The sequence below is a fragment of the Felis catus genome, chromosome B1, assembly GCF_018350175.1.
Source record: "Felis catus isolate Fca126 chromosome B1, F.catus_Fca126_mat1.0, whole genome shotgun sequence".
NCBI lineage: Eukaryota > Metazoa > Chordata > Mammalia > Carnivora > Felidae > Felis > Felis catus.
The window spans coordinates 130,446,897-130,474,142 of NC_058371.1; the positions used below are offsets into that span (position 1 = coordinate 130,446,897).

Here is a 27,246-nt window from a genome sequence, read left to right on the forward strand (position 1 = left end):
TCCCAGCTAATATGACTTTTGTGATAATTAATGAGATAATTTACATAGAGAGCTTCAGTACCTGGCAGATGATAGGGGTTCAATAAAAGGGACTTTGAAAATAAAAGACAACAGGGTGCCTGGCTGGCTCAGGCAGTGGAGCATTCAACTCTTGATCTCAGGATCATGAATTCAAACTTTACATTGGGTGTAGAGCTTACTTAAAAAAATAAAATAAGTAAAGGGGCACCTGGCTGACTCAGTTGGAAGAGCATGCAACTCTTGATCTTGGGGTCATGAGCTCGAGCCCCATATTGGGTATAGAATTACTTAAATAAATAAAACTTTTAAAAAATTTAAAAATTAAAAACAAATTAAAAAAAAATAAAAACAAAAGACAAATCAAAACCTCCATGAGCCACAAGGACCATGTCTTATTACCAGGTCTTACACAATGTACTCAGGAATTCCAAGTTACCTCAAAAGAACATGAGAGAGTTCTTTTGGAATATGCACATCCCCAGAGAAATGTTATATTTTAGCTGTTATTTTTGCTTTTTTAATTTTTTTTTTATTTTAACACCTGTGTAACCTGTGTTATTTCAGGTCTAGGAATCACAGGTTGGCCTAATAACCACATTTTCTGAATTTTATAACTCCAAACCTTCAAAGTCATCATTTGTTTTCTGTTCAATGACATTAGAACAGCATAAAAAAATTTTTAAAAACTTTATTCCAACTCAACAATAAATAAATTTCAGGACATTTTGATTTCCTCTAGAATTCCTAGAATTCCACATATATCTGCAGAAATACGTAATTTAAGTGTCTGTATTTCAAAACTGATTATTATTTATTATTTGTTATGTGCTAACTATGCAAAATATGGGTTCACTGTTCATATTAACAAGACACATATTTAGAAGAGCAAAACAGATTATTTTCCAAATTATAATAAAGAGCACCAGGTCTGATAGTTTTTCTACTGCTCTTCTTTTTGTTTTCTTTTTAAAACTTTTCATTTATTTTGAGAGGAGATGGAGAGAGCGGGGGGGGGGGGGGGGGAGTGGGGGGGGCGGTGGCAGAGAGAGAGAATCCCAAGCATCTCTGCACTGTCAGCTCAAACTCACAAACCCATGAGATCATGACTTGAGCTAAAACCAAGAGTCAAAACTTAGCTGACTGAGCAACCCAGATGCCCCTCTACTCTTCCTTCTTCAATCATCTTCAGTGTTAGTGTTAGCTGCCCAGAAAACATGTGTGTTATGAAAAGAATTTAAATAGATATCTTTTACTAGACACTGATGCACAGTATTTCCATCTTTTTGTGCTTTTAGCAGACTCCAATGACTCCAGATAATTACAAATATTAGCAAATGAATTAAATTTTAAGAACCAGAATACAAATGTATCTTTGCAATTTTGAAGAAAATGCAGATTTTTCCAAAGTTTTTAATTTAGACAGGAGCCTTCTTTACTCCCAAAAGATATCTTATGTCTTACTGCTTAGAATTTTAAAATGATTATTCAACTCTGCCTAGGAGCAATTAGACTACAGAGCATAACATTATAGAATTGCAGGGTTAGAAGACAGCTTAAAATTCTTCTCAATTGACCAATCTGTCAGTTTAGTTCTGTCAACTGCATCTTGATCCAGCCCTAACAGAAGCAGATGTTGAACCAGAATTAGGAGTACAACGTTCACTGGGGACTAACATCTTTTAACTGAAAGTTAAAAATGGAAGAAACAGGATTATGCAGGGGAGAACTTGAGACCACAAAGAGATCCTATACCTCAGACCACAAAGAGATCGAAAGAAAGTAAAGAGGGTAGGAAGAAGAATGCACAAAAGGAGAATGCAGGAAATGCAATGTAGACCTTATGAAATCTTGACGAATCTAATGGGGAGCTCCAGAGCAGACAGCCTGTCTGAAGAGTCCTGCACTGACAGAAATGTCCAGGCTGTCACCACTGGCTGGGAGATGATCTCAAGAACATGGCCTTTGCTTGAATGCTGCAGAGTTTACTAAAGGTTCTGCAGCTCCACCTGTTGGCTAACTATACTTCTCATAGCTGAACAAGTATTTTCCTAAAGGGAGGCCAAGCAGCTTGATTCCAGGACTGCCACACATCTCAACAAGGTGGTAGGCCAAAACACCCTGACCCTTCAGCAATGGAGAGTATGCTACTTTCATCGGTGCCTACACCAGGTTTGATAGGCCACTGCCTCTGAAAGTTCCATATTTAATTGCAGTGAGGAAAGCTTCGTCACTTTCAAGTTAAATGCATTCATTCATATGTGGCTCCCCAATCATGTTTCATCCTTCTATTCTTTGAATTCTCAAAAACAGCTATATCCCTTTTAGCAAAGCAGTCTTCAGACAGTTGAAAATTATTTTCTTATCCCACTTGAATTTCCAGTTATAACATTCCAAATCCATTCATTTTCTCCAAACTACAACCTCACCTTGGCCAGGGTTTCAGTATCTTGGAATGAGCACAGAGATGACAAAAAATAATAGTCAGTCTTCAGTATATGAAGACAAATTTGGAAGTGAGTAAATATTGCAGATATCTGTTTTTTTTTACTTAACAAAACACCCCAAAACTTAGTGACTTAAAACAACAATCATTTATTTGCTTATGATTCTACAATCCGAGATATGCCCCCTGGCTGTTTCATTCCTTTGTTTGTTTGTTTGTTTGTTTGTTTGGCTGGTATCACTTAGGGTCACTTATGAAGGAGCAGTCCTCTGGAGGCTCACATTGGGTTAAAGTCTAAAATGTTTTCATTGACATACCCTGTGCATCAGCTGGGATGATCTCAACTGCTGTTCAACCACGTATCTCTCTCTCACACCTCACAGGCTCTCTGGTAAGACAGTCAACCACATTACATGGTAGTACAGGAGTCCAAGAAACCTCTTATAGTTCAAGCCATTAACTGGCATCGCATTCTTAAATCACACTATATTGGTTAAGCAAGTCACACAGCCATCTCCTACATTCAGGAGGAGGATGCATAGATTCAACCTCTTAATAAGAGCAGCAGCAAAGTATCTGTAGCTAAATTTAACCCACCACTGGGCAAAGCTATTAAGCCAGTAGTACATTTGAAGCACCAATCTTCAGTAACTGGAAAGAGACAAAAATGGGGGGTGGGGGGAGGAATAGAGCAAAAAGTGAGGATGGCCCTAACAGAACAAGTAGGTTCCATACCAAAGATAGGAGCAAAGGAAAAAAAATTATTTTAGTACTGCAACCTAATCCAGCAATAACCTACAAGTACAGCTTTGGAGTTTTACTGCAATAAAACCAAAGACCAGCATTACTAGATGCATGACGGTGGCCTAGTTTCATAGCCTTTATGAGTCTCATTTTTTTTCAACTGTCAAGTAGAAAATACAGTATCTATCTCTTCAGGTTTATATAAGTATCAAATAAAGTAATGGAGCTATAGAAATGTGCCCTACTCCCAAGTGGTGGCTTCTAGTTGGGATTTTATTTTCCTTTTCGTTTTTCTTTGAAAGCCACTTTGAACTCACGACAAGTTAGTTATTAAAGAGCAGAAGCAGGGGAAGTCAAATCAAATTTGGCAGGACCATGGCTTGTCTTATACTAGAAAATTATGTGTATGGGAGGGTTCTGAGGGCCTGCATACTGAACTTTTGAGGGCTTCTTAAATATACAAGACAGTGACTAGAAGCTCCTGGTGTCCTTGGGAAATTCAGTCATCTGCAAGTATACTAATAAGAGGTAGGCTCATTAAGATCCTCTTAACTGCTTTTATACCTCTGAGCCCTTTGAATACTAAAATTGGCAATAGCCCTCTGTATCAATTTTAAATATACAAATTACAAATACTATCACTTGTCAATTTAAAAAATTCTGTGTTGAGTGTCTATTACTTGCCAAACAACACACATAGCTGTGAGAAAGACAAAAACTCCCTCCTCGTGAATATATAAACACATTATGCATTTCATTCATTAATCGTTGTATGTGCTGTATATTGTCATCATCTTTTCAGAAATATTTTTTTAATTAAGAGAAATATGTTATAGTAGACCAAAATAGCAAATGATTAAACACAGATGATAATGAAACTATACTAAAAATTTCCTCCTACAAAGACCACTTTCATTGGAGCCAGAGGTTGTTAACTCAAGCCTATTTTCATCAAACAATGCAACACCTTGAACAATCCATTGCAACCACTATTTTAATAAGAGTATCTTTAAAATCACTTCAAATATTTGTAAGGTGATGCTGACATCCCACAAAATAATGTAAACAGGAAAAAAAACAGTACAATAAAAAAAAGTGAACAAAAATGCAAATCCTGACAATCCCATTGTAATAGATCAGCCTCAAGAGTCTGCCTTTTTTCTGTATTTTCTAATGAATGCTGGAGCTCTACAGGAACTCAAACTGATTAACTGTGTTAGGCACATAGCTAAATACAGTATCCCTTATGAGTAAGATATTCATGATGCTGCTACCCAGAAATTCCAACCTATCTCAAATAAATAAATAGATAGATAGATAGATAGATAAATAAATAAATAAATAAATAAATGTGTTTTTTTTAATACTAGGATAATATATATTCACAAAGAGCAACTTATCAATTACTTAAGTCAAGAATATTAATTTTGGATTATTTTTGTCTTTTCCTTCTCTACCAGCATTTATTATGATAAAATCAACATATACCACTGTATAAGTTTAAAGTGTATTACGTGTTGATTCAAGGTATATATATTGTGATATAATTAGGTTAAATGTTAGTTAACACCACCATTACCTCACCTAATTAACATTTTTCATAAAACATTTAAGATTTACTCTCTTAGCAACTTTCAAGTATGTAATACAGTATTGTCAACTATAATCACCATGCTGTGCATTATATCCCTAGCACCTATTCATCTTACAACTGGAAGTTAGTGTGCTTTGACCAACATCTCTGCATGTCTCCCACCCCCAGGCTCTGGCTACCATCATTTACTTTGTTTGTATGAGTTCAGCCTTATTAGATTTCACATATAAGTGTGATCATACAGTATTTGTTTTTTTCTGACTTATTTCATTTGGCACAATGCCCTCAAAGTCCAACATGTTATCACAAATAGTCATATTTTCTTTTTCATAGCTGTTTTCTATTGTGTTGTGTGTATATAGACAGCGATAGAGACAGAGATCACATCTTCATCTATACATCCATCAATGGATACTTAAGTTGTTTCCATGTCCATGTCTTGGCTATTGTGAATAATGTTGCAAAAACATAGGTATGCAGATTGAGATAATGATTCAATTTCCTTCAGATATATACGCAGAAGTGAGATTGCCAGATCATATCATAATTCTATTTTTTTTTTTTGAGAAACCTCTACACTGCTTTCTATAGTGGCTTTATCAATTCCCTCTAACAATGCACAAGAGTTCTCTTTTCTCTATGTCCTCCCCAGCATTTGTTATCTCTTTTTGATAATAGCCAAGGAATCCTAATTTTTTTTATTTCCTTTCTCATCAGACAATAGGTTGAGAAACCATATAAAAGACAGTCTATAATTTGGGGCCTACAACTGCACAAGCTCCGTCTACCTATGCCATATTAAATGCAATACTGAGATTTTAGTTATATGGTTTCTTCTAGATCCAAAATAATGTCACTAAAGTCACTGGATTAATTGTGTTCACATTTCACACACTCCCTGCCATATAAGTCTTTCAAGGTAATAAACCAAGCTCAAGATAATGAACTGTTGTGACTCTAAATCCACTTTTCTCTCTAGTTGTGACATCCTTGAGAATACCTAGTCTATATTATATTCCAGTGATCAATGTCCACATGAATCTCTCATGTTAAAAATCAATGCAATCAGTATTTTTGTGACCCACAGTCATATACATCTTGTTTGTAGGCCACAGTATTGTTAACTACTTAAATGACTCTCAGCTCCTTCCATTAATACAAATAATGAAGAGTTATTTCCACATATGCTAAAATATAGAGAAATATTATTTCATCCTGCATTTCTAATAAATACTTTGAAATAAACATTGTCTTTTATCACATTCTTAAAGTCTTATGACCAAAATATATAGTGATAAATAATTATGACTTGTTTTAAACACAGAGAAAGTCAATCCAGAAAGGTATTAATGTATTATTCTATTAATATAACATTTTAGAAATGACAAGAGTTTGAAAATGAAGAATGTATTAGTGATTTCCCTAGGTTAAGGATGGGATAGGTGGATAGAAGGGAGGTGAATTCGGCTCTATAAGGGCAACTTATGGATCTTGTGGTGATGGAATTATTCAGGATCTTGACCAACCTACACATATGAAAAAAAATGTGTATACCTAAACAATAACACACACACACACACACACACACACACACACACACACACACAAGTACAAAACTGGTGAAATCTGAGTAAGATTCGTGGATCATACAACAAAAATACCCTGGATGCATTACTGAATTAAAACAAGAGTTTAGCATTGTGACGTGGGGGAGCAGAATTGGGCAAAAGAGTCACGGAATTTCTGTATCAACTGCATATGAAGCTACAATTAACTCAATAAAAACTTCAATCGAAAAAAACACAGACAGCATGTTTTCATAAGAATACTAACATGAAATAAGTATAGAAGGTATTCATATAAATATAAAATATATTAAAAAGGAAGATATTAAAATATACAAAGAAAAGCAAATTAAATATTTTTAAATGAGTAATAAAGGGACAAAGAGGACTTTGAAAGTAAATACCAATATGAACAGTATTTTTGAGTTCTATGATCTGTTCCCTTGTCCCAATTCCCATATTTTCATTTGGAAACAATATGCTTAAGCCAAATTTTCAAAGCAACACCTAAACCCAGACAAGCCCAAACTTGCCATCAAGAACAGAAGCAATAGTGTTAAAACAATTCATCCCCTGAACTGTACACATAACTCCTACTACCAACAAAGATGAATGTTTAAATGTGGTGGCATGAATTATGAGGTGAGAGAGAAGTAAGGAAAATTAATTACAGGAGCACAAAAGGTTAGAATGGATCAAAGTATATTTTAATTTCCAAATCTTTTATGCAGGTCTCTCTTTTAACATGCTAATCAAAACTAAGACACCCTCTTAGGAAAAGAAGGTCCTAGGAGGATCCCACTTATATATGTACCTGCCCAAATACAGGACATGTCTGTCTAACCCTGTGCATTTAACCCAGGGTTGCTTATTCATTCACCTGACCATCAATGCTCAGTAAAATGAGGCTTCAGTCATCTAGCATTAGTCTCAATAATTACATTAACTCTATTTTTAGGGTAACCATATGTCCCAGTTTGCTTGAAACAGTCTTAGTTTTTAGATGTTGTTTCAGCTTTATTATAAACAATGCCCCCTTTCACGTTCAAAGTGTTCCTGTTTGAACAATATTTTTTAAAGTTACCCTATCTATTATGGATATAGTTTATATTCTGCCTGTGGCCCTCTATTACCCAAATCTGGCATTTGCCCATTTGGTGGGAAAGTAACTAAATAAAAAGAAATCAGACTAGGGTAACAACATGGTGGACCAATTCACTTATTAAAATAAACTAAAATTATATTATTTTAAATAAAATTTTATATACTTTTTGTCACTATCATCTACCCCAAGCCCAAGCCCACAGACCTCAATAATAAAAGAAGGTGATGAATGTTCAAGCTTTCTTGGGACTGAAAGACCCAATTGGATAGACTGTTCACAAAACTAGGGAGGGAGGTTTCCTTAACTTGATAGGAAAAGTCATAATTGAAATTTCATAGACAATGCTTAGAATATGCTTTGTAAATATTTTTTTAAGTGCCAAAAACCTATTGAATGCACACAATGTCCTTTTCTAAGTAGGTAAATCAGGTGTGTCACCTTTCCCTGCCAAAACGTAAAACCAGTTTCCACCTTGCCACAAGGGGCTGTGGCAGAAAATGTGAAAACACACAAAAATACCGGCAATAAGACTTTTCTGATCTAGGGATTTCACAAAGCTACTCACATCTTTCTCTGTTAACTCAGGATTATTTCTCATGAATATAACCAGCTCAAAAATCATTCCCATGGACCTATGTACTTTGTTACACTAGCCTAAGAAATTCACTCTTTAATGTTTTGTGCGCTCACATTACTGTCATAAGAGTAAACTTGGGGAGCCTGAGTGGTTCAATTAAGCTTCCAACTTTGGCTCAGGTCATGATCTCACCACTCGTGAGTTCAAACCCTAAATCGGGCTCTGTGCTGACAGCTAGGAGCCTGGAACCTGCTTTGGATTCTGTGTGTCCCTCCCTCTTTATCTGTCCCCTGCTCACATTCTGTCTATCTCTCTTTCTCTCAAAAACAAACATTTAAAAAAAGAAAAAATTTTAAAAAAAAGAGTAAACATAGAAGTCATTCTTAGAAGAAAAAAAAGAGTAACTTAGGGGTTTTGATATGACTTTGATTTAGTTATTTTTTCAATTAACCATAGTAAAAGCAGTCAGGATAAGTCCTACTTGATATGTAATGTAGGCAAAACAAATAAACAACTCTTCATCATTTGGCTCTTATTTCTTGTCCTCTATTAGTTCTGTTCAAATAGTCAAGACCTCTAAAATCATTTCTATGTCTTCCATCAAAGCCTACTTACAGAAGACAGTATAATCATTCATACCACACTATAAACATTTAAGAAGACTTAAGGAACAACTCCTCCCAGGAATTTAATTATATATATTTTAATAATGATAAATTTTTAAGTTTTGATCAGAACTTCAGGGATCAACAAGTGACAACAAAAGACAGTCAGTGGACATCAGATGCTTCTGTGTATTTTAATATAATGCCTAATACACTGTTTACATGTGAAGTTGTCTGGTACAGGTCTTGGCATATGATAGATTCTGTATAAATACGCTGAATTTTAAATTTTAAAAATTCTGTAAGAGTACTACATAATCATGGACAAGGTATACAGTCTACCTAAATTTAAATTAGCTCTGAATGCATTTCAAAAGTATGTAACTTCTATACCTGCTAAGCATCAAGAAACATCACTTCTGCATATTATATGCATTTAACTTTTTTCTCCACAGTGTTCCCAAGATTTTTTTTTTTCCGTATACCACTATTGGGTATATCCTAATTAAAATTCTTTAAAACTTTGAGAGTTCATGCATTCTATTTTCTGTTCCTCAACTAAGGTCTACCTAAGTGAAAAATACCATAACTGGCTATCGCCAAAATAATGATTTCTTACTTTAAAGCATATAAAATAGCATAAAGATAACATTATTTCCTAAAAATCAATTCCATGTTATACAACCTTAATTCTAAAATTATCCTCAATATTTTAAAAATCCAAATTATAGAACTAATTTTACTAGATAACTAAGTTGGCATATATTTATATAAATAGGTATTTATTTTTTTCCGTAAAAAGAGAGGAATAATCAGAAAAAATAAAAATCAAGAGGATATAAAAATAATATATTTTTATATATTTGTGGAGCAAGGATACATCTAAATTGCTTCTGATCACTTACATTTTTTTTGTAACAATACACATATCTATAATGATCAGGACCAGCTCTAGCTGGTTCTTACAGATAGTCTCGGCAAACTGTCGGTTGCCTGGTAAATTAAAGTGATTCATCAATGTCATTGCCTCCACAAATACACAAGATCAGCTAGTAGAGATGGATACAAATACAGAAAGGGTGCCAGCTGTATTGAATGCTTGATTTTTTTTTCCAGACAGGATATACACTTCATACATGCTGAAGTCTATCAAACCTGATTTCTATTTTGTTATGTTGTCAGAAATCCTTTTCATTAAAATCTTTCTAAGAACGATAGCTAAAGTCCCTGAAAAAGACACAGCACATTAAATCTCCTTAATAGTTATCTGTATTTTCTTCCAAAATCAAAAGTAAATCAATTAAAAATATAAACAGATATTCATGTGCAGGGGGAAATGACAAGAAGTGATAAATTCAGAAAAAGGAAAATATTATGGGAGCACAAGCACTGGAGAAGTTTATAGTCTTTCATTTTATTTTATTGTATACATGTGCTAAATGGGTGAAATCAAACGTTTTGAGCTACTTGGTTTTAGTAATCTCCAGACCAGGAAATAATAGCATCAAAGAAATATTTAATAACATCTGTCTTATTTATTCATCATTATTATGCTGATTTTCCATAGATCCATTTTCTCACTTCTAATAAACAGAAGCAATTTAAAGATTCAGATTTTATTTTCAGATTTCCAATGTCTAATTCACTAAGTATTTGAGAATGGGGTATTTGTAAGGTGTTGTTTTAGATACAAAAGTAAGTTCCATCATAATCCTTGCCCAAAAATAATTTTGTTTCTCAGTATCTAATACATTTGAATAATAATCCAAATATCATATACAAGTAGCAGGACCTGAAGAATCCCCACTTCTATTTCCAATGAATAGCAAAACATAATTTTTATTGAAAATAATTTAAGCTCATAAGTGCATTTGTGACTGGAGTTTGGGTGAGTAATCTAGACCAAGGATGTAGATTTGAAGGCATCAACATACATATAAAAATTAGAGTAATGACAAAAATTATACAGAAAGTACGATAATCTCAAGATAATTAAATGTTTAAGGAATGAATACCTGGTTTACCAGAAACCTACAATTGATGTTCAATCTAAAAAAAAGTACTTGATAAAAACAGAATCAATCAAGTCCTGCCAGACCTACTCCTCCTATATTTCCAATTATGTTTTTAAGGCCCAAGACATAGGAATTAGGGACAACAACTTATTTCTCATCAACCCTCAACAATCAGTCATTGCATCCTATAGATTTTTCTTCCCAAATTGTTCATTTCCCCCATCCCCACATCTACATCTCTAGTTCACGTTATCATTCTCACCTACATTATTCAAACAGGCTCCAGCTTGTGTCTCTGTCTGTGGTCTTGTTGACTCATATTCTTTGCACTAAAGCCAGAATTAGCCTTCTAAAATGCCAACTTCACTCTTTTTCCTAAACCTCTCAATAACCTCTTGGCCTCAGACTAAATTCCAAACCTTTTCCTTGGTCATAAAAACCCTTGATCAGCAACATCGCATCTCACCAATATAACCCCCTTTCCCATCAGTACCACCATACAAACACATTGACAGACATCCTACACTCCAGGTATACTACTCAATTTTTAATTATCCAAATGTGTTCCAGCCCATATATAGCAAACTATTCCTGAAAAAATCAAGACCCTGTGAGGTTACCACCTGCCCTTACTATAAAGCTAGTTAGCTAGATAATCAAAGCCAGATAATTAAAGCCTCATAATAAGTTTAATACTTTTCCCTTTTTTGTCTCTAAAACTTTTTTTTTAATTTAGCAGCAGATATCTCTTTTACAAATCATATCTTAGATAAAATTCTAACATGCAGATCTGAAAAATGAGATGATCTGAATTGTTGCAGTTTTGTGGTTGAACAATCTCAAAACACCTCCTTGCCTGGAATCTCTTGGGCTAATTTTAAAAACACTAAACACTTGATGATAAAAGAGTATGAACTCCAACTGTAAGTAGAGATCCTTCTACTCTTTCCTTATATTGTCTTACTTCACAAAAGAAGGAATATATAGCAACACATCTGGTTTCTAGACAAGTGCTTCTGAAATTTAATTGACAAACCAGTCACCTGGTAGTGGAGAAGGCTCTGCTAGAAAGCACATATGATTCAGCATGTCAGGGATGGAGCCTGAAATGCTGCATTTCTAACAAGCTTCCAGGTGGTGCAGGTGCTGCTAATCCAAGGTCCACCTCACATTTGAGTAGCAAAGGTCTGTGCTGGGAATAAAGTTCCGCTCCTTTCTATCAACTTAATTATATCTCTTCAGGGAATAAAGGTAAAAATTTTATCCATCAGAATTTTTCACAAATGGGTGGGTGTAATTCATTAAATATTATCCATACAACACACGCATGTGCACACGCACACACACACACACACACACACATCCACACACATTCCACAGCCTCTGTCTTCTGAACCTGCAGCACCCCATTCCTGAGCTGCCTCCCATCACCGCCCCTGCCCTCTCACCTGCTTCATGTTCCCATGTAGTAAAAGCACTTGAACAGTGCTTCCATAGTGAGGTAATCTCAAAGATTATATCTGGGGTAAGAGTTACAGACTTTCACTATAACCTCCATGCTTGTGAACTGTACAACTTGAGCCTGACTGTACATCTTTGGGATTTGTTTCATTAAAAAAAACAACACTTTTTAAAAAGTCACATTTTCCATTGTACTTTTGCAGAAAGTTCTATATTTTGGAAATTAACTGGAAGGTGCCTGGCCTATTATTAAAGGAGACCCTTTGAACCACATTTGACCACCAGTATCTATGTCTATTTCCTCTGTCAAATAGAACACAGAAAAGTGAGGAGTTTAAGGCTTCCCTAACTACCACCTACACTAACAGAGATAATATTTTTAAAGTTAGTAGTTAGGAAACTTTGACGTGTTCCACTCTATAAACATACTTTTAAAATGTGTATTTGCTATTCAAGAAGCCAGAACATTGATTTTTGAAAGTGGGCATGCAGAACTATTACTGCATATTTTTCAACTGAAATCAACTGTCTTTGTCCTGAACTTCAGGAAAGTCAACTTATGTTGAAGTCTGTATAGTGATTGTTGACTCACCTATCATTAAATTTGCTACTATGCTAAAAGTAGAACGTAACTAGTTATATTTTGTATAAATAAGTAGGCCAAGAACATCATTTTCCCAATCAGTAAGCCTAAAGAAAAAAATATATATATATATACACACACACACAATGAAAGAACTTTCATTTACTAAACGCCCACTCAAGTGAAAGACACTGAAAATGCTTTAAAAAGAAAACATTTTTATAGCTAGCTTTGTAAAGAAGGGCTACAACATAATATTGTACTGTTAATGATAATGCTTCACTAGCTGAGTATTACATTCAATCTATTTCTTGGGAATAGAATGCACCTGCTTTGAAGAATTTTTATATAACTCCTATATAATCACTTTTAAGTAACCTATTTCTTTGACAGAATTCTATTCATCCAGGAGAAATAATGTAAAAAGAAAAATATAGCACTCAAAACATTAATTCACGACACATTTCTTTAAAATTAATGAGCTTTTCAAACCAGGATTCTTACTCATCTTTCTCCCCTTAATAATAAATCTGTCAAAAAGAATTTACATAACTGTGCAATCAAACACAAATTGAAAAACCAAGCAGGAATGCCCTATTAGAAACAGTAAAATTAGAATAAAATGTAACATTCCTGGAGAGCATACTTATTACAATATTCAAACTTCTCTGTAAAAGATAATGTAAGATTCAAAGAAGATAAGGGATTCCTTCAATCTCTCTAGACTTCAGTTTCTTCATTTATAAAATTAGGAAAATGTTCTAAAGATTATCTCTAAAGTCCATTATCTCAAGCCTATGTGATAGTTCAAATATCACAGTTTACTTCACCCAAGACTGAATGAATAATAATTCTGATGGTGTTTTTGCTATTTATCAAATCCACTGACTTGGCTGGATCTTCCAAAGTAATGTTCTTCTTTAAGAAATATATCTGCTTTCTATTGTAATGATCTAGCAGCCGTATGACTGGATGCTATTAAAAGAACTGGGAAATCCACAATTCATTCACTTTTGTGAACAAATATTTATTGACCACTATGCAAACTGACTCTGTCTCAGACTCACTGGCTTTATTGTCCAGTGTGTTCCTGGGTGCTCTCCAGCAGTCCTATTTGTCCGTCTCTCTCCAATTCACCTAGACAATATATTCATACCTTTTCAAACCTTGTGTACCTTCTCCTACAGCCTTACTCTCAGATTTGTCTCTCACTAAAAACAGAAGCATTTTGAAAAGAACTTCCCCTGACTTCCAGCCCAATATTTCCAACCCACTTGCCCTTGTACCCATAAAGTTCTCCTTCCTCCCTATTACTGGCATAAAAACTTCATGTGCCTATCCAAGGTCAATTCTTCCATATTTGCAACGTGTTCCCTTCCCTCTCAGCTATTCAATGACCTTACTCTAGCAATAATTGTGCTTTTTCTTAACTACACCGTTAAATTTTATCTACTTTCCTGGATTATTCCATCAAATTATTCCTTACATACATAATGTATTCAGTCTTAAAAACAAATGAATAAAAATCCTTTAATCACTGCCTCTATCTAGCAAGTGCCCTATTATTCTTCCCCTTTTTGTAGCAAAACTTCTCAAGAGCTGCTCATATTTGCTGTCTCCAAGTCTGCTTCTCCCACTTTCTCTTAAACATATTCCAGGGTTTTGTTTTTTTTAATCGCCATCATTTCAAAGCTGCTTTTGCCAATGTAATGGATGATCTCTGTACTGCTAAGACTACTGTTAAATTCAGTTCTCATATTAGTTAAGACCTATCAGCAGCATTTGTCAGGGTTGACTAATCTCCTTCCTGACTAATCTCTTTCTTTTCTTGACTTCCAGTCCAGCACACTATTGGTTCTCTTGCTCCCTCGTTGGCTTCTATTTCCTACTGTACTTGCTAGTTCTTCCTCATCACTTCCACAATCTCCACATATGCACACTCCTTAGAGTTCAGTTCTTGGACCTCTCCTCTTTCTTGTGTATACCCCTTGCCAAGTGATCTCACCTAACCCCACCCTTTAAACGACAGTTACATAGTGTGTACTCTCAAATCTGCATTTGAACCCTAGACCTAGCCTCTGAAATCCAGATTCACATACTCTACAGCCTACTCAAAATTCCATTTGGACATTTAATAGCTCTCTCAACCTAAACGTCCCTAAGTAAAACACCTGGTTTTTCCCAAATACCTGCTCATCTCACAAAGCTCTCCATCTCAGTAAATGGCAAATTCATCTTTTGCAGCCCAGCCTATTAACCAGTCATCCCTGAGGCCTTTCTCTCATACCTCACATCAATCCTTCAGCAATTCGGTATGATTCTATTCCCACTGCTCTCAATCTCATCAAAGCATTCTCCTAATCACCATCCCACAAGGACACTTCCAGACTGATGCCAGGGTACATGTGCTAAATAAGTACTCAGTTAGATCTTAGATCTTCTCACTCCTCTTAAAAACATTCAAGTCCTGGAGTGCCTGGGTGGCTCAGCTGGTTAAGCGTCCAACTCTTGGTTTAGACTCAAGTCATTATCCCACAGTTTGTGAGTTTGAGCCCCTTGTCAAGCTCCACACTGACAGCGCAGAGCCTACTTGGGATTCTCTCTCTCCCTCTCCCTCTGCCCCTCCCCTGCTTGAGCTTTCTCCCTCTCTCTCTCAAAATAAATAAACTTTAAAAAAAAAGGCATTCAAGTCCTTTCCTATATCAAACAGAATAAAAACCAAAGTCCTTACAAAGGCCTTCATAATCTAATTTCCCCTGTACACCTATTGGGCCTCATTTCTCATGAGGCCACTCTGCTACAGACAGTTTCTGCCTACCAGGAGGGTTTTTCACTTTATATTTTCTTTGTCTGAAATATCCTTCTCACAGATTTGCTGCCCAAAGATCTCCACTCAAATGTCTGTCACCTCAGAAAGACCTTCCCGAACATCTTATATAAAAATGCAACCACTCTTCTGCACTCCCATTTCTCCTCATCCTGCTCTACTTTTCTCAGTACTTGTCACTGTCAGACATACTCTGTATATTCACACTCTTTTGGACTTAAGAATTCAAAACTCTCCAATATCATTAATTTCCAGTTAAGTCATTTAATTTTCAGTTAATTTTTGGTAAACAACTTTCTAATAAGATTAAATACTTAATATAGTTTATTCAAGATTAAAACTGCTCTTCACCTTTTTTGTGTGTTCCTATAAAAAAGTAAATCCTCCAAAAATGCATTTAACTATATAAGGTTTCTCTCTTTTTTTTAGTGATATAACATAAAGACAGTAGACATAAATAAAATATAAAGTCACTTAAGATGTAATTAGCAACTTTTTAAATGTTCAGTGGTATTAAAAATATTTCCAATGAAAATGCTGTATTAGAGACTCAACTGCATTCATTGCCATCACATATTTAAATAAATACAACTAAATGAAATAAAATCAATGAAGTCACAGGATACAAAATTAATATACAGAAATCTGTTGCATTTCTATACACTAATAGTGAAACAGCAAATAGAGAAATTAAGAAAACAATCCCATTTACAATTTTGCCAAAAAGAATAAAATACCTAGGAACAGGACTTAACCAAGGACGTAGAAGACCTGTACTTCAAAAACTATAAAATATTGATGAAAGAAATTGAGGGTGACACAAACAAATAGAAAGATATTCCATGCTCGTGGATCGGAAGAATCCATATTGTTAAAATGTCGATACTACCCAAAGAAATCTACAGATTTAATGAAATCCTGTCAACAACATTATTTCACAGAACTAAAACAAATAATTCTAAAATGTTTATGAAACCACAGAAGACATCAGATAGCTAAAGCAATCATCAGAAAGAACAAAGCTATAGATATCACAATTCCAGATATCAAGGTATGATATCATGATCTAATATGATAGTCAAAACAGTACAGTACTGACACAAAAATAGACACATAGATCAAAAGAACAGAATAGGGAGCCCAGAAATAAACCCATGCTTATAAGGTCAATTAAACTGTGACAAAGGAGGCAAGAATATTTAATGGGGAAAAGACCACCTCTTCAACAACTGGCACTGGAAAAACTAAACAAATATGTGTGAAAGAATGAAATTGGACCACTTTCTTACACCATGCACTAAAACAAACTCAAAATGGATTAAAAACCTAACTGTAAGACCTGAAACCATTAAACTCCTAGAAGAAAACCTAAGCAATAATTTCTTTGACATTTGGTGTAGAAACATTTTTCTAGATATGATTCCTCAGGCAAGGGAAACCAAGCAAAATAAAAAGCTTCTGCACAACAAAGAAAACCATAAACAAAGCAAAAATGCAACCTACTGAATGGAAGAAGATATTTACAAATAATATATCCCAGTAAGGGATTAATATCCAAAATATATAAAAAAACTTATACAACTCAACACCAAAAAAATAATCCAATTAAAAAAAGGGCAAAAGACCTGAATAGACATTTTTCCAAAGAAGATATGCAGATGGCCAACATACACATGAAAAGATGCTCAACTTCACTAATTGTCCAGGAAATGTGAATCAAAACCACACTGAGGCATCACGTCACACCAGTCACAATAGCCAGAATCAAAAAAGATAAGAAGTAACAATTGTTAGCAAGGATGTGTGGAAAAGGGAACCATCATGTATTGTTAGTGGGAATATAAATGGATACAACCACTCTGGAAAATAGTATGGAGGTTCCTCAAAAAAGTTTAAAATAGAAATACCATATGATCTAGTAATTGCACTACTGGGTATTTAACCAAAGAAAACAAAAAACATGAATTCAAAAAGATATGCATCCTTATGCTTATTACAGCATTATTTACAATAGGCAAGACATGGAAGCAACCCAAGTGTCCATCAATAGATGAATGGATAAAGATGTGTACATACACACACACACACACACACACAGGAATATATACAGTGTGTGTGTGTGTGTGTGTGTGTGTGTGTGTGTGTGTGAAACAACTGTTACACACACACAATGGAATATTACTCAGCCATATAAAAGGATGAGCTCTTGCCATTTACAACATGGATGCACCTAGAGGGTATAATGCTAAGTGAGATAAGTCAATCAGAGAAAAACAAATACCATATGATTCTATTCACGTGTGTAGTTTAAGAAACAAAGCAAATGAACAAAGAAAGAAAATAAGAGACAGAAAACAATAGACTGTTAAATACAGAGAACAAACTGGTGGTTGCCAGAGAGAAAGTGTGTGTGTGGGGGGGGGGATAGATAAAGGGGATCAAGAATACACTTATCTTGATGAGCAGAGTTAATATATAAAATTGTAAAATCATTATATCATACACCTGAAACTAATTTAACACTGTATGTTAATTATGCTTCAATTTAAAAAGAAAATAAATAAACACAAGTAATTTGTATATTAACATACCTGCCAATCCAAACAAATACAGCTGATTTCAGAGAAAGCTTCAATACTTGGACTATTTGCAGTGAATATATAGCAATTCAAAATGACAGCTTGCCTGGCTGGCTCAGTCATTAAAGCATATGACTCCTGGTCTTGGGGTTGTAAGTTCAAGCCCCACATTGGGCATGGAGCCTGGTTTAAAAAAAATGACAATATCTTATGGTATTTTTATAATCTCTGGACTATTTATAAGATCATTTAAGTTTTATAAACAAATCAAAACATCTCCAATGGAAGATGCCCAATTTGCTGATATATTGTGAAATGTTTCTACTTAATAAAAGCAGATATTTGATGAGAATTGTATTCAAATAGCCAAAGGGCTGATGTCTGGTTGATGGCTGAATGTAAATGTGGCATTCCATCAAGATAAGTTAGGTAAATACCTGGAAGGAGTCTATCTCTTTAAAGAAGTACTCTGTGTTTCCTTCCAACTAATACTATTCAATAACTCTCAATCACCTAGAGAATGAAATTCAAGACACTTAGGATAACCTATCATGGAAAATTACATTTTCCAAAGATGGCTGTAAGAATACTCCGGTCCCATCATTGCTTTAATGTGATTTTGCCACTCTCCCCATTTGGAGGCAGAGTGAACCTGCTGTCTTCTTAAGCCTGGCCTGGCCTGGCCTTCGTGATCTTCTTGTACCTAAAAGAATATAAGAGATTCATAAGGCTATGCCATAGTCAGAACAGTAGTTCCTGGGGCAATAACCAAGAATCTCCACTCTTACTCAACGAAGTGCACCAGTCATGCAGTCATACCCCTCCCTGGAACTGCAGGGAGACCAATGATGCTAGAATGGTGCAGGACTAACCTGGTTGGGCTCAACCAAAAAGCACCAACAACAGAAATTTGACTCTTATAAATGGCTAAAAGTACAAGAGGGATATAAGAAACACAAATTCCTAGGCTTGCAGGACTGAAAGGAGAATTAATCTGTTCATCTTGGAGCACATAGAGAGTTCAAATGCTCTTATTCTTTCTAGGAGCAATTCAAAAGATTTCTTTTTTTTTTTTAATGTTTATTTATTTTTGAGAGACAGAGAGAGACAGAGTGTGAGCAGGGGAGGGGCAGAGAGAGAGAGAAATACACAGAATCTGAAGAGGCTCCAGGCTCTGAGCTGTCAGCACAGAGCCCGACGCGGGGCTCGAACTCACAAGCCATGAGATCATGACCTGAGCTGAAGTCGGATGCTTAACCGACTGAGCCACCCAGGCGCCTGTCAAAAGATTCCTTAACGAAGTTTTTTATTCCACTGATGTACAGAAAAGCTACTAAATTCCTAGCCATTCTTATATTGTTATACAAAAGAAAACGTCTATGAAATTGGACTATTTTTTTTTAACAATGAGTCACCATTTAAGAGAAATGTAAAATGTTGAATGTAAGAGCAAAACAATTTAAATTAAAAAAACACATCTCTCCCACAAGACAATATAATTATCATAATGCTAATTAAGTCATGTAACAATTACATGATTGTGGAAAACAGAATTATTTTAATAGCAATCAATTTAAAAATTAAAGTAAAATATGTGAGTTCTATATTCTTTAAATAAGTATGTGTATTTAACCACTGAATTCATAAAAAGAAAACTGGGAAAAGAAAGCTATATGATTATTAATACATGCATGTATATATTTCTCATTATTTATGAAGGTCATGAAAGACTCTGGAAGACTTATTTAAATATTGTTTATATGAAACCAAATAATTTACTTTCATAGTGTCAACGGCATTTGAATATCACTTCTCTGCTAAATTTTATTCTTAGTAGGAATCTGCACTCCACAAAAACAACTTTAGTAATTTTACATGCTTTCCCTTTTGATAATTAACTAAAGCTCGGTATGCATAACGAAATATTTTAAATAATATTTCACAATATTCTATATTGATCAAAACTAGTGCCTAACAAAATCAAACAATCCTTGAAAGTTCTACCATATACACTATTTTATTAGTAATGACAGCAGAATACCTGAAAGTACATACAGAAATTAGCTGTAAGCAATGCAGATGAAGGCAACTGTTCAAACTTTACAATCTGATTTAAGAAACAACATGCTTTATGCACAATTTTGAAGAATTTTTTTTATTATTCTTGTGTACATTTTTCTAAAAGGTACATTCTCTAAAACAATAATTGATTCTTTTAAAACAATGTAAATAGAAAAAACTAAAGCATAGACCACTTGCTTACAGGTGCTGCTCAAAGAAGGAAATGAGAAATGGCTGCTTATTTCCTTCTTTTTAACAAAAGACCTTTCACCTACATAGCTGTTTCTTGGGCTATTGAAAATAGAGTGCAAAATGCATAGAGGGGCAAACAAGGAATTCTCATGTCAGTGGTAAGAGGAAATCTAATTTTTTACTATGTTAAGTTTAGGTAAAAAAAAAAAAAACAGCAAGATACTGACAGAGACAGGCTGAAGCAATTTTATTATTGGACAAACTGATTAGGAAGAATTAAAATTGAATAAAGTACTGTGCAAACAAACAAAACAAAAAGAAATACTACAGAATGAGATGTGTTTACCCACTTTTACAGGGGAAAAATAAAATGAAATATGGTAGGCCTTAAATACAGTAATTGATAAAGATTAATTCTCAATGACTATACCAAAAAAATTTTTTTTTAAAAAATAGACAAACACAATGAACTTAATCATTGAGAGAAATTTAGTTTGGAGGGAAGTCCTCAGGATTCAATACGGCCCAAAGTAAAGGAAAAGTTAAATTCACAGTGTAATATCACACCGACTGAAAATAGAAGTTATTCTACATTCCATTATTCCTAAATAAAATTAGAATTATCTTAGAGTCCCAATGTTTAGATCAATGGAAAAGCCCGCATAATACTTTGAACAAGGTTCTTAAAGGTTGGGATTTTTTTTCACCATGAACCCCTCAGGTAGTCAGGACATATGCAATTCAAAGAGAAGCATGGCTAGACTTGCACCCCATGGAAGAAAACCTGATGTGGGCACGCTGCTGCCTCTCCTCCTTAACCTTAGAGCTGAATGCAATTGGATTCTGCCCCTCCACCATCTATCCTACTCTGCTCCTCACTGCTGACATTTGGTTTCTTTTGCCCGGATCCCTATCTATGCCAGTCCTAAAAGGAGGGTGCTCCAAGGGCACGTCCACTCACTTGTGCTAGGTTTGGCTCTCAGTGCACCTCACCTGAGACACCAAGTAGTGTCTGTTCCTTTCTGTGTCCACACAGCTACCTGTTTCAGTAGATCATCCTTTACAACTTCTGTATAGAGTGAGGGAAGGCAGTAAGGAATGGAAGACGACTCTTTCCACCTGGCCACTATAAAAGGCCCCATTTCTTATGCACAAGTAGCCCTCTGGGCATCTTCTGGAAGGACAAAAAAAAAAAAAAAAAGACTTGAAATTTGTCAAGCAAATATATCCATCTATTGTCAATACAAAGAGTAGCAAAAACAACACTTAAGAAACATCTACCACTTTGTCATAAATGATTAAATATTTAAAGCAGAGTCAGGTAGCAAATAATTTTATACTCTGTGTCTCTAAAAAAATATCTGTAGAAATCATAGTTTTTTCTGGAGACAAACTTCAGGCAAGTACTTTGACAGTGTTAGGTAATTATGCACTCCAAAAAAATTAATGAAAAACTTAGAGTCACTGTAATTTTTTTTCAAAATCAGTTAAAAATCAGTGGATAATCAAACACAGATTACAAATATTCTGGGCCTTTTAACTGCAGAATATTTAATGAGGTACGAAGAAAGTACTGTGCCTATCATTTATCAATTTACATGAGTCATTAGAAATCACATAAGCAGCTGTGGTTCACGAAAAATGCATTTCCATACATGAGAAGATAGGTAGTAATTTCAGTGAATAAATGAATAAATGTCATCATCTAACTAAATGTGACAGGTTGACTATGTAATTAGAAAGATATCATTAAGGTATTCCTAAATTCCAGAAGTAGTAATAAAATACTCTTCTTACAGAGACTTGTGAAAATAGAAAATACATTACAGCAAGTACTCCCACGCATATGTTCCGTGGGACATCAGATCCACAGATATTAACAGTGGTGCTGTAAAAAAGAAGACCCCTTATATTGTCCAGCAAGTTTGGGAAGACTGATTTACACAAAATTTAAAAAGTTTAATTTACAGGTTCACTGTGAATCATCAAGCAGGTGTATTTCTTTTTTAACACATATTTAAACCTAGAGATTCTATTTCTACATAGTTCAAATTTACTATTCAACTGAATACTGTTTTGAAAATATTTTGCTTAATGTTTCTTAGAAGACATAGTAAAAATAACCAATTGACCACTATCCTCTTTAAATTGTACACTGATCGCCCTGCAGTAACATGAAGTAGATTTTAAACTGGTAATCTGTTGAACAGCTGGAACTGCTATGATAATTTTCAGTAAGTTATGTTTCAAACTTTAGCATTCCTCTTTGTTAGATACTCTTTCCTCACATCTACATAAATTCTGCTGAACTTGCATGACTCAAAAAAATGTTTACATATTCTATACACTTCTGCTTTTGCTTGAGCTAAACTTTCTTTGAACTGGAATGCTAATCTTATCCAGCAATGTCCAATACAGTAGCTAATGACCACATATGGCTACTGGCACTTTAAATATGACTAGTTCAAAATGGGATGTAAGTGTAAACACATAATGATTTCAAAGATTTGTTTTAAAAATTAAATGTCTCAATAATTTTATATTGACCACATGCAGAAATAATACTTAGATATATTAAGTTAAATAAATTTATTAAAGTTAATTCTACTTGTTTCTTTTTTAAATACAGCTACTGGAAAACTTAAAATCACATAGGTAGTTTGTATTATATTTGTATTGAACAAGTCTAATCTCTACCCCCTTTTCTTTCAGTTATATAATATTCAGTGCTAATTATATAATAACTTCGACTAATTTCTTTTCTTTATAGCATGCTTCTTTGGAGCAAGGGCCTACAAACTAAACAGAACCTAGAAAAGTCTAATCTGAATACAAATAAATAGGATTTGACTTATTACATCAAGTATATATTGAATTAATTCGTAAGTTAGTTCCAAAATTACAATTTACTTTGTATATTTATTTAAGACTGGTAAGTGAATGGCACAACCAAAGCTGTTCCTCCAACTCTCATATGTATCATGACCCCAAGAACTAACATGTTGAGACATATTGAGGGATTTTTGCAAATCTCCTTCTCACATTCCCAGATAGGGTATGTTTGCAGTTAGGGACTCCTATTTTGAAACCTTTTCAGAGTACTTCTTTGAAGTAAGTATATTTCACTATAAATGTTAAATAAAAATTGCTGCTGATTTTTCCCACAAACTGTGAAATTCTTAAGGACAGAAAGTATTTATTTATCTCTACATTTATAGAAAGCACAATCATACATGGCATGCAGTAGGAGCTGCATAAATAGTGAAATAATCCTCAAAGAAGAAAAGTTGACTATATTTAAGGATGTTAAATTAGGTCAGCAAACCATTTCAGATGGTCTCTTGGTAACATAGTACTACATTAAAAAAACTTCTTCAGTCAAGTGATTTATTAATGCACTTGGCAATATGTAAGCTAATGATAAGCTGCAATCATACTTGTTTCCTAAAAAATTACCATAACTTTGTAGCAATAAGTGTTGAAGGGTCTAGAGTACCCTTTGTTTGTAAGCAAAATGGGCTTCCCTGCTGTTCATATGATTTTCCAGTTACTGAAAGAGTCTTGAAATTTTAAAAAGATCTCAAATAAATATCAAGATATTTGTATATCCAGTTATCCTGGTTTAACGTATTACAAGTTCTGGACACCTGGGTGGCTCAGTCGGTTAAGCGTTCGACTCTTGGTTTCGGCTCAGGTCATGATTTCATGGTTTTATGAGTTTGAGCCCAGCATCATGCTCTGTGCTGAGAGCACGGAGCCTGCTTGGGATTCCTTCTCTCTCTGCCCCTCCCTTGCTCATGCTGTCTCTGGCTCTCTCAAAAATAAATAAGTAAACTTTAAAAAAAAAATTAAAGTATTACAAGTTCCTTTGAAAACAGTGATAGGATATCTAAAAAAAAATTATATAGTTAGCCATTATCAAATTATATAACCCTCAAGAGAATTTAGGGGGTGGTGTCAGAAAGAATTAAATCTGGGGTAAGAAGGTCTAGTTGTGGGATGGTTCTGGATATGGACTGTGGGGAAGGAGATACCACAAAATGCCATCAAGGCTTCAGCACTGAGGGAACTGAGTGCTTGGAATCAAGCTATACCAGCTGTCAGGAAGGGTGTGTGCATGAATGTGTATGTGCGTGTCAAGGTGGGGGGACAGGGACAGAGCTAATAATACAATGGGAAAAATTCTGCATTGATATCAGACACAATGAATTTGAACCCTAACTCTTCCACTTACTTACTATGTGACATTGGGCAAATTTCTTAAGTGAATCTAGGATTGTTTTCTTGCGAGAAGTGAACCTCACATCAATGTTTATAAGCATTAGCAATAATATATGTAAGGAAACTATCATACCAATATTTTCAACATACAGTAATTATTATTATAGCTATCAAAAATATGAAAAACAAAAATCAACAGCAACCCAAGTTCACAAAGTTTACAAATGCTAGAACTTTGTGATCCTATGGTTTTGAAAACATTCTGACTTGCTATTGCTCTTAATTTCTTAAAAATAAAACTCAAGGGGTGTCCGGGTGTCTCAGTCAATTAAGTGTCTGACTCTTGATTTTGGCTCAACTTATGATCTCACAGTTTTTGAGTTCAAGCCCTGACAGTGAGGATCCTGCTTGGGATTCATTCTCTCTCACTCTCTCTCTGCCTTCCCCCTGCTCATTCATTTTCTCCCTCTCCCTCCCTCCCTCTCTCTCTGTCTCTGTCTCTCTCTCTCTCTCTCTCTCTCAAAACAAATAAATTTAAAAAAATAAACTCAAAACAATTATATCCCAGTAGAGGTGAAAGAGGAAGCTGTGGCAACACTGAGTGGTCCACTCTGGGACTAATATGCACATACAAATTCACAAAGTACAGTGCTCCAAAACTATCACTGTTTTTAAAAACAAGAATGAACAATTCTAACATTTTATAAAACCAAAGCAACTCAGCATGGAAAAACATAAAGAGGCTTTCATTTATATAGGAGCCAGAGAATATTCCAAACCAGACAAAACATAGTGTCTGATACCAACTTAATCTTTATGCTTGACAAAGAAGAAATACTAGTTGAGATTGTTGTAAACCAAAACTTTGCCTACTATCAATTACTGTATTTCAAATTATTTCAGCACTTAAGCTATAGTATTGTAACTAAAGAATTAAGCACACATTTTATTGTTGTTCATTCAGTTTTACTTAAGAAAAGAAGAAAAGGCTATACACAGTTGGATTTGTGTAAAATTTTAATTACAAAATAATCTGTTCTATTACATAGTTACAAAAATTACTTCATTTAAACAAATAATTATCATGGTATCAATTATAGTGACTTTTATTAGACTGATATTAGATAATACTTTTGGGGAAAATGAAAAGAATGGTCGAATGATTAAATAAGATTTTCAGCAAATATTACCATAGCTTTAAGGTGTTCTTTATTTGAGGAAAAGGAAAATAACAAGTAGAAGTCTCGTACAGTCTTTCAATCAATTCTTCTGATCCAATATTAACAAAATATTAAAATATTTATGGATTTGGCTCATGATATTTTGATTAAATTTTCTATTACAATGTTCTTTTGTAAGTATTTTAAAAAATCTGAAGAAAGCCAAAATCACCAACATATTTCAAAATCGATTTGTACACCTAAAGGTTGCTGATTTCAGAAGACAGACCAATGGGTTCCCTGTAAAAGCTCAAGACTATCTCTGAATTTCTGTGTATCAGACACTCTTAGAAAACTTAAAGCTACATAGAGAAAATATAAAATCAATAAATTTTTATTTTATAAATGAAAGAAAAATCTGTTGAAAAAAATGGGCTTAAAGTTGTAACCAAACTAAAGATAACCTAAAGATAGTTACAATAAATTTTAAAAAATCAGAATAATCTAAAAGGTTCAAGGCATTTATGTTAGTAAAACTATCCTGTTCATGCAAAGCATGTGGACAGATATTTCTGAAAAGAATCTATTGATTCTTCATATTTCTTTCAAAGAAGAAGCTCTTTTTGGACTGATGGGTCTGTACATTACCATCAAAAGGTCTCTTACATGTTTGATTAGAAATAGTTCTTTTGAAATTTAAAGGTCAGTAAGCATCTCTTTTAGTGCTGACTGTAGCTGGTGAATTGAAGTTTTCTGCAAAAGCTGAATCCTTCTAGAGTTGAAATTCACGAAGATGAACTTCACTGAAATTTCATGCTATGCCCAATACGTCTTGATTTGCAACAGCAAGGGTCAAAAAACATTCCATCATGGTATAGAGTTGTTCTTTTAATCTGTTTCTATTTATGACATAGCACCAAACCTCTCTGTTATAGTAATTCATATTTCACTGTTTCCACTAAAAAAGTTATTTCAAATACTCAAATACTTTATATACTATTGCTTGAACAACTGAATGTATAAGACAGTGGGCTACAATTACTTATTTAAAGCTTCCCACTTATGGAACTATGGCAGACATGGCTGGCTATAAGTTATTTTGAAAGACATATACCTAAAATCTGAGTAAGAGCTACTCAATTTTGAATAGTTTGTTGATAATTTTAAGGCAGTTACATAGACGATGCAAGCAGAGTTATTTATTTCAACTTTTCCTGCATTTGTTTTCACTTTGAAGTGGGGAGTTTTCTTTTTAACTGAAATATAGTTGACAAACAATACTATGTTGGTTTCAGGTGTGCAGTGTAGTGATTATATATAATTATATATATATTACAAAATGCTCACCAAAGTATAGCTACCATCTGCCACCATACAGAGTTATTTCAATATCATTGACTATATTCCCTATGCTGTTTTTCATCCTAGTGACTTACCTCTCTAACTCTCCTTCACCCATTTTGCCCATCCCTCTATCCCCTGTCCCCCAACAA

The 27,246-nt window shown here is 34.3% G+C and overlaps 1 protein-coding gene across 5 annotated transcripts in view; it reads right to left on the reverse strand.

The window, feature by feature from the left end:
- CCSER1 (coiled-coil serine rich protein 1) overlaps window positions 1-27,246 on the reverse strand; it is a 1,296,004-nt gene that overhangs the window by 1,205,380 nt on the left and 63,378 nt on the right. The window contains exon 2 of one of the 5 annotated variants that reach the window (XM_045056881.1): window positions 21,366-21,546. The exons of the other annotated variants lie outside the window; for them this stretch is intronic. The gene's annotated coding sequence lies outside the window, so the exon portion shown is untranslated. The remainder of the gene's footprint in view (window positions 1-21,365; window positions 21,547-27,246) is intronic. 5 annotated transcript variants of the gene reach the window in all.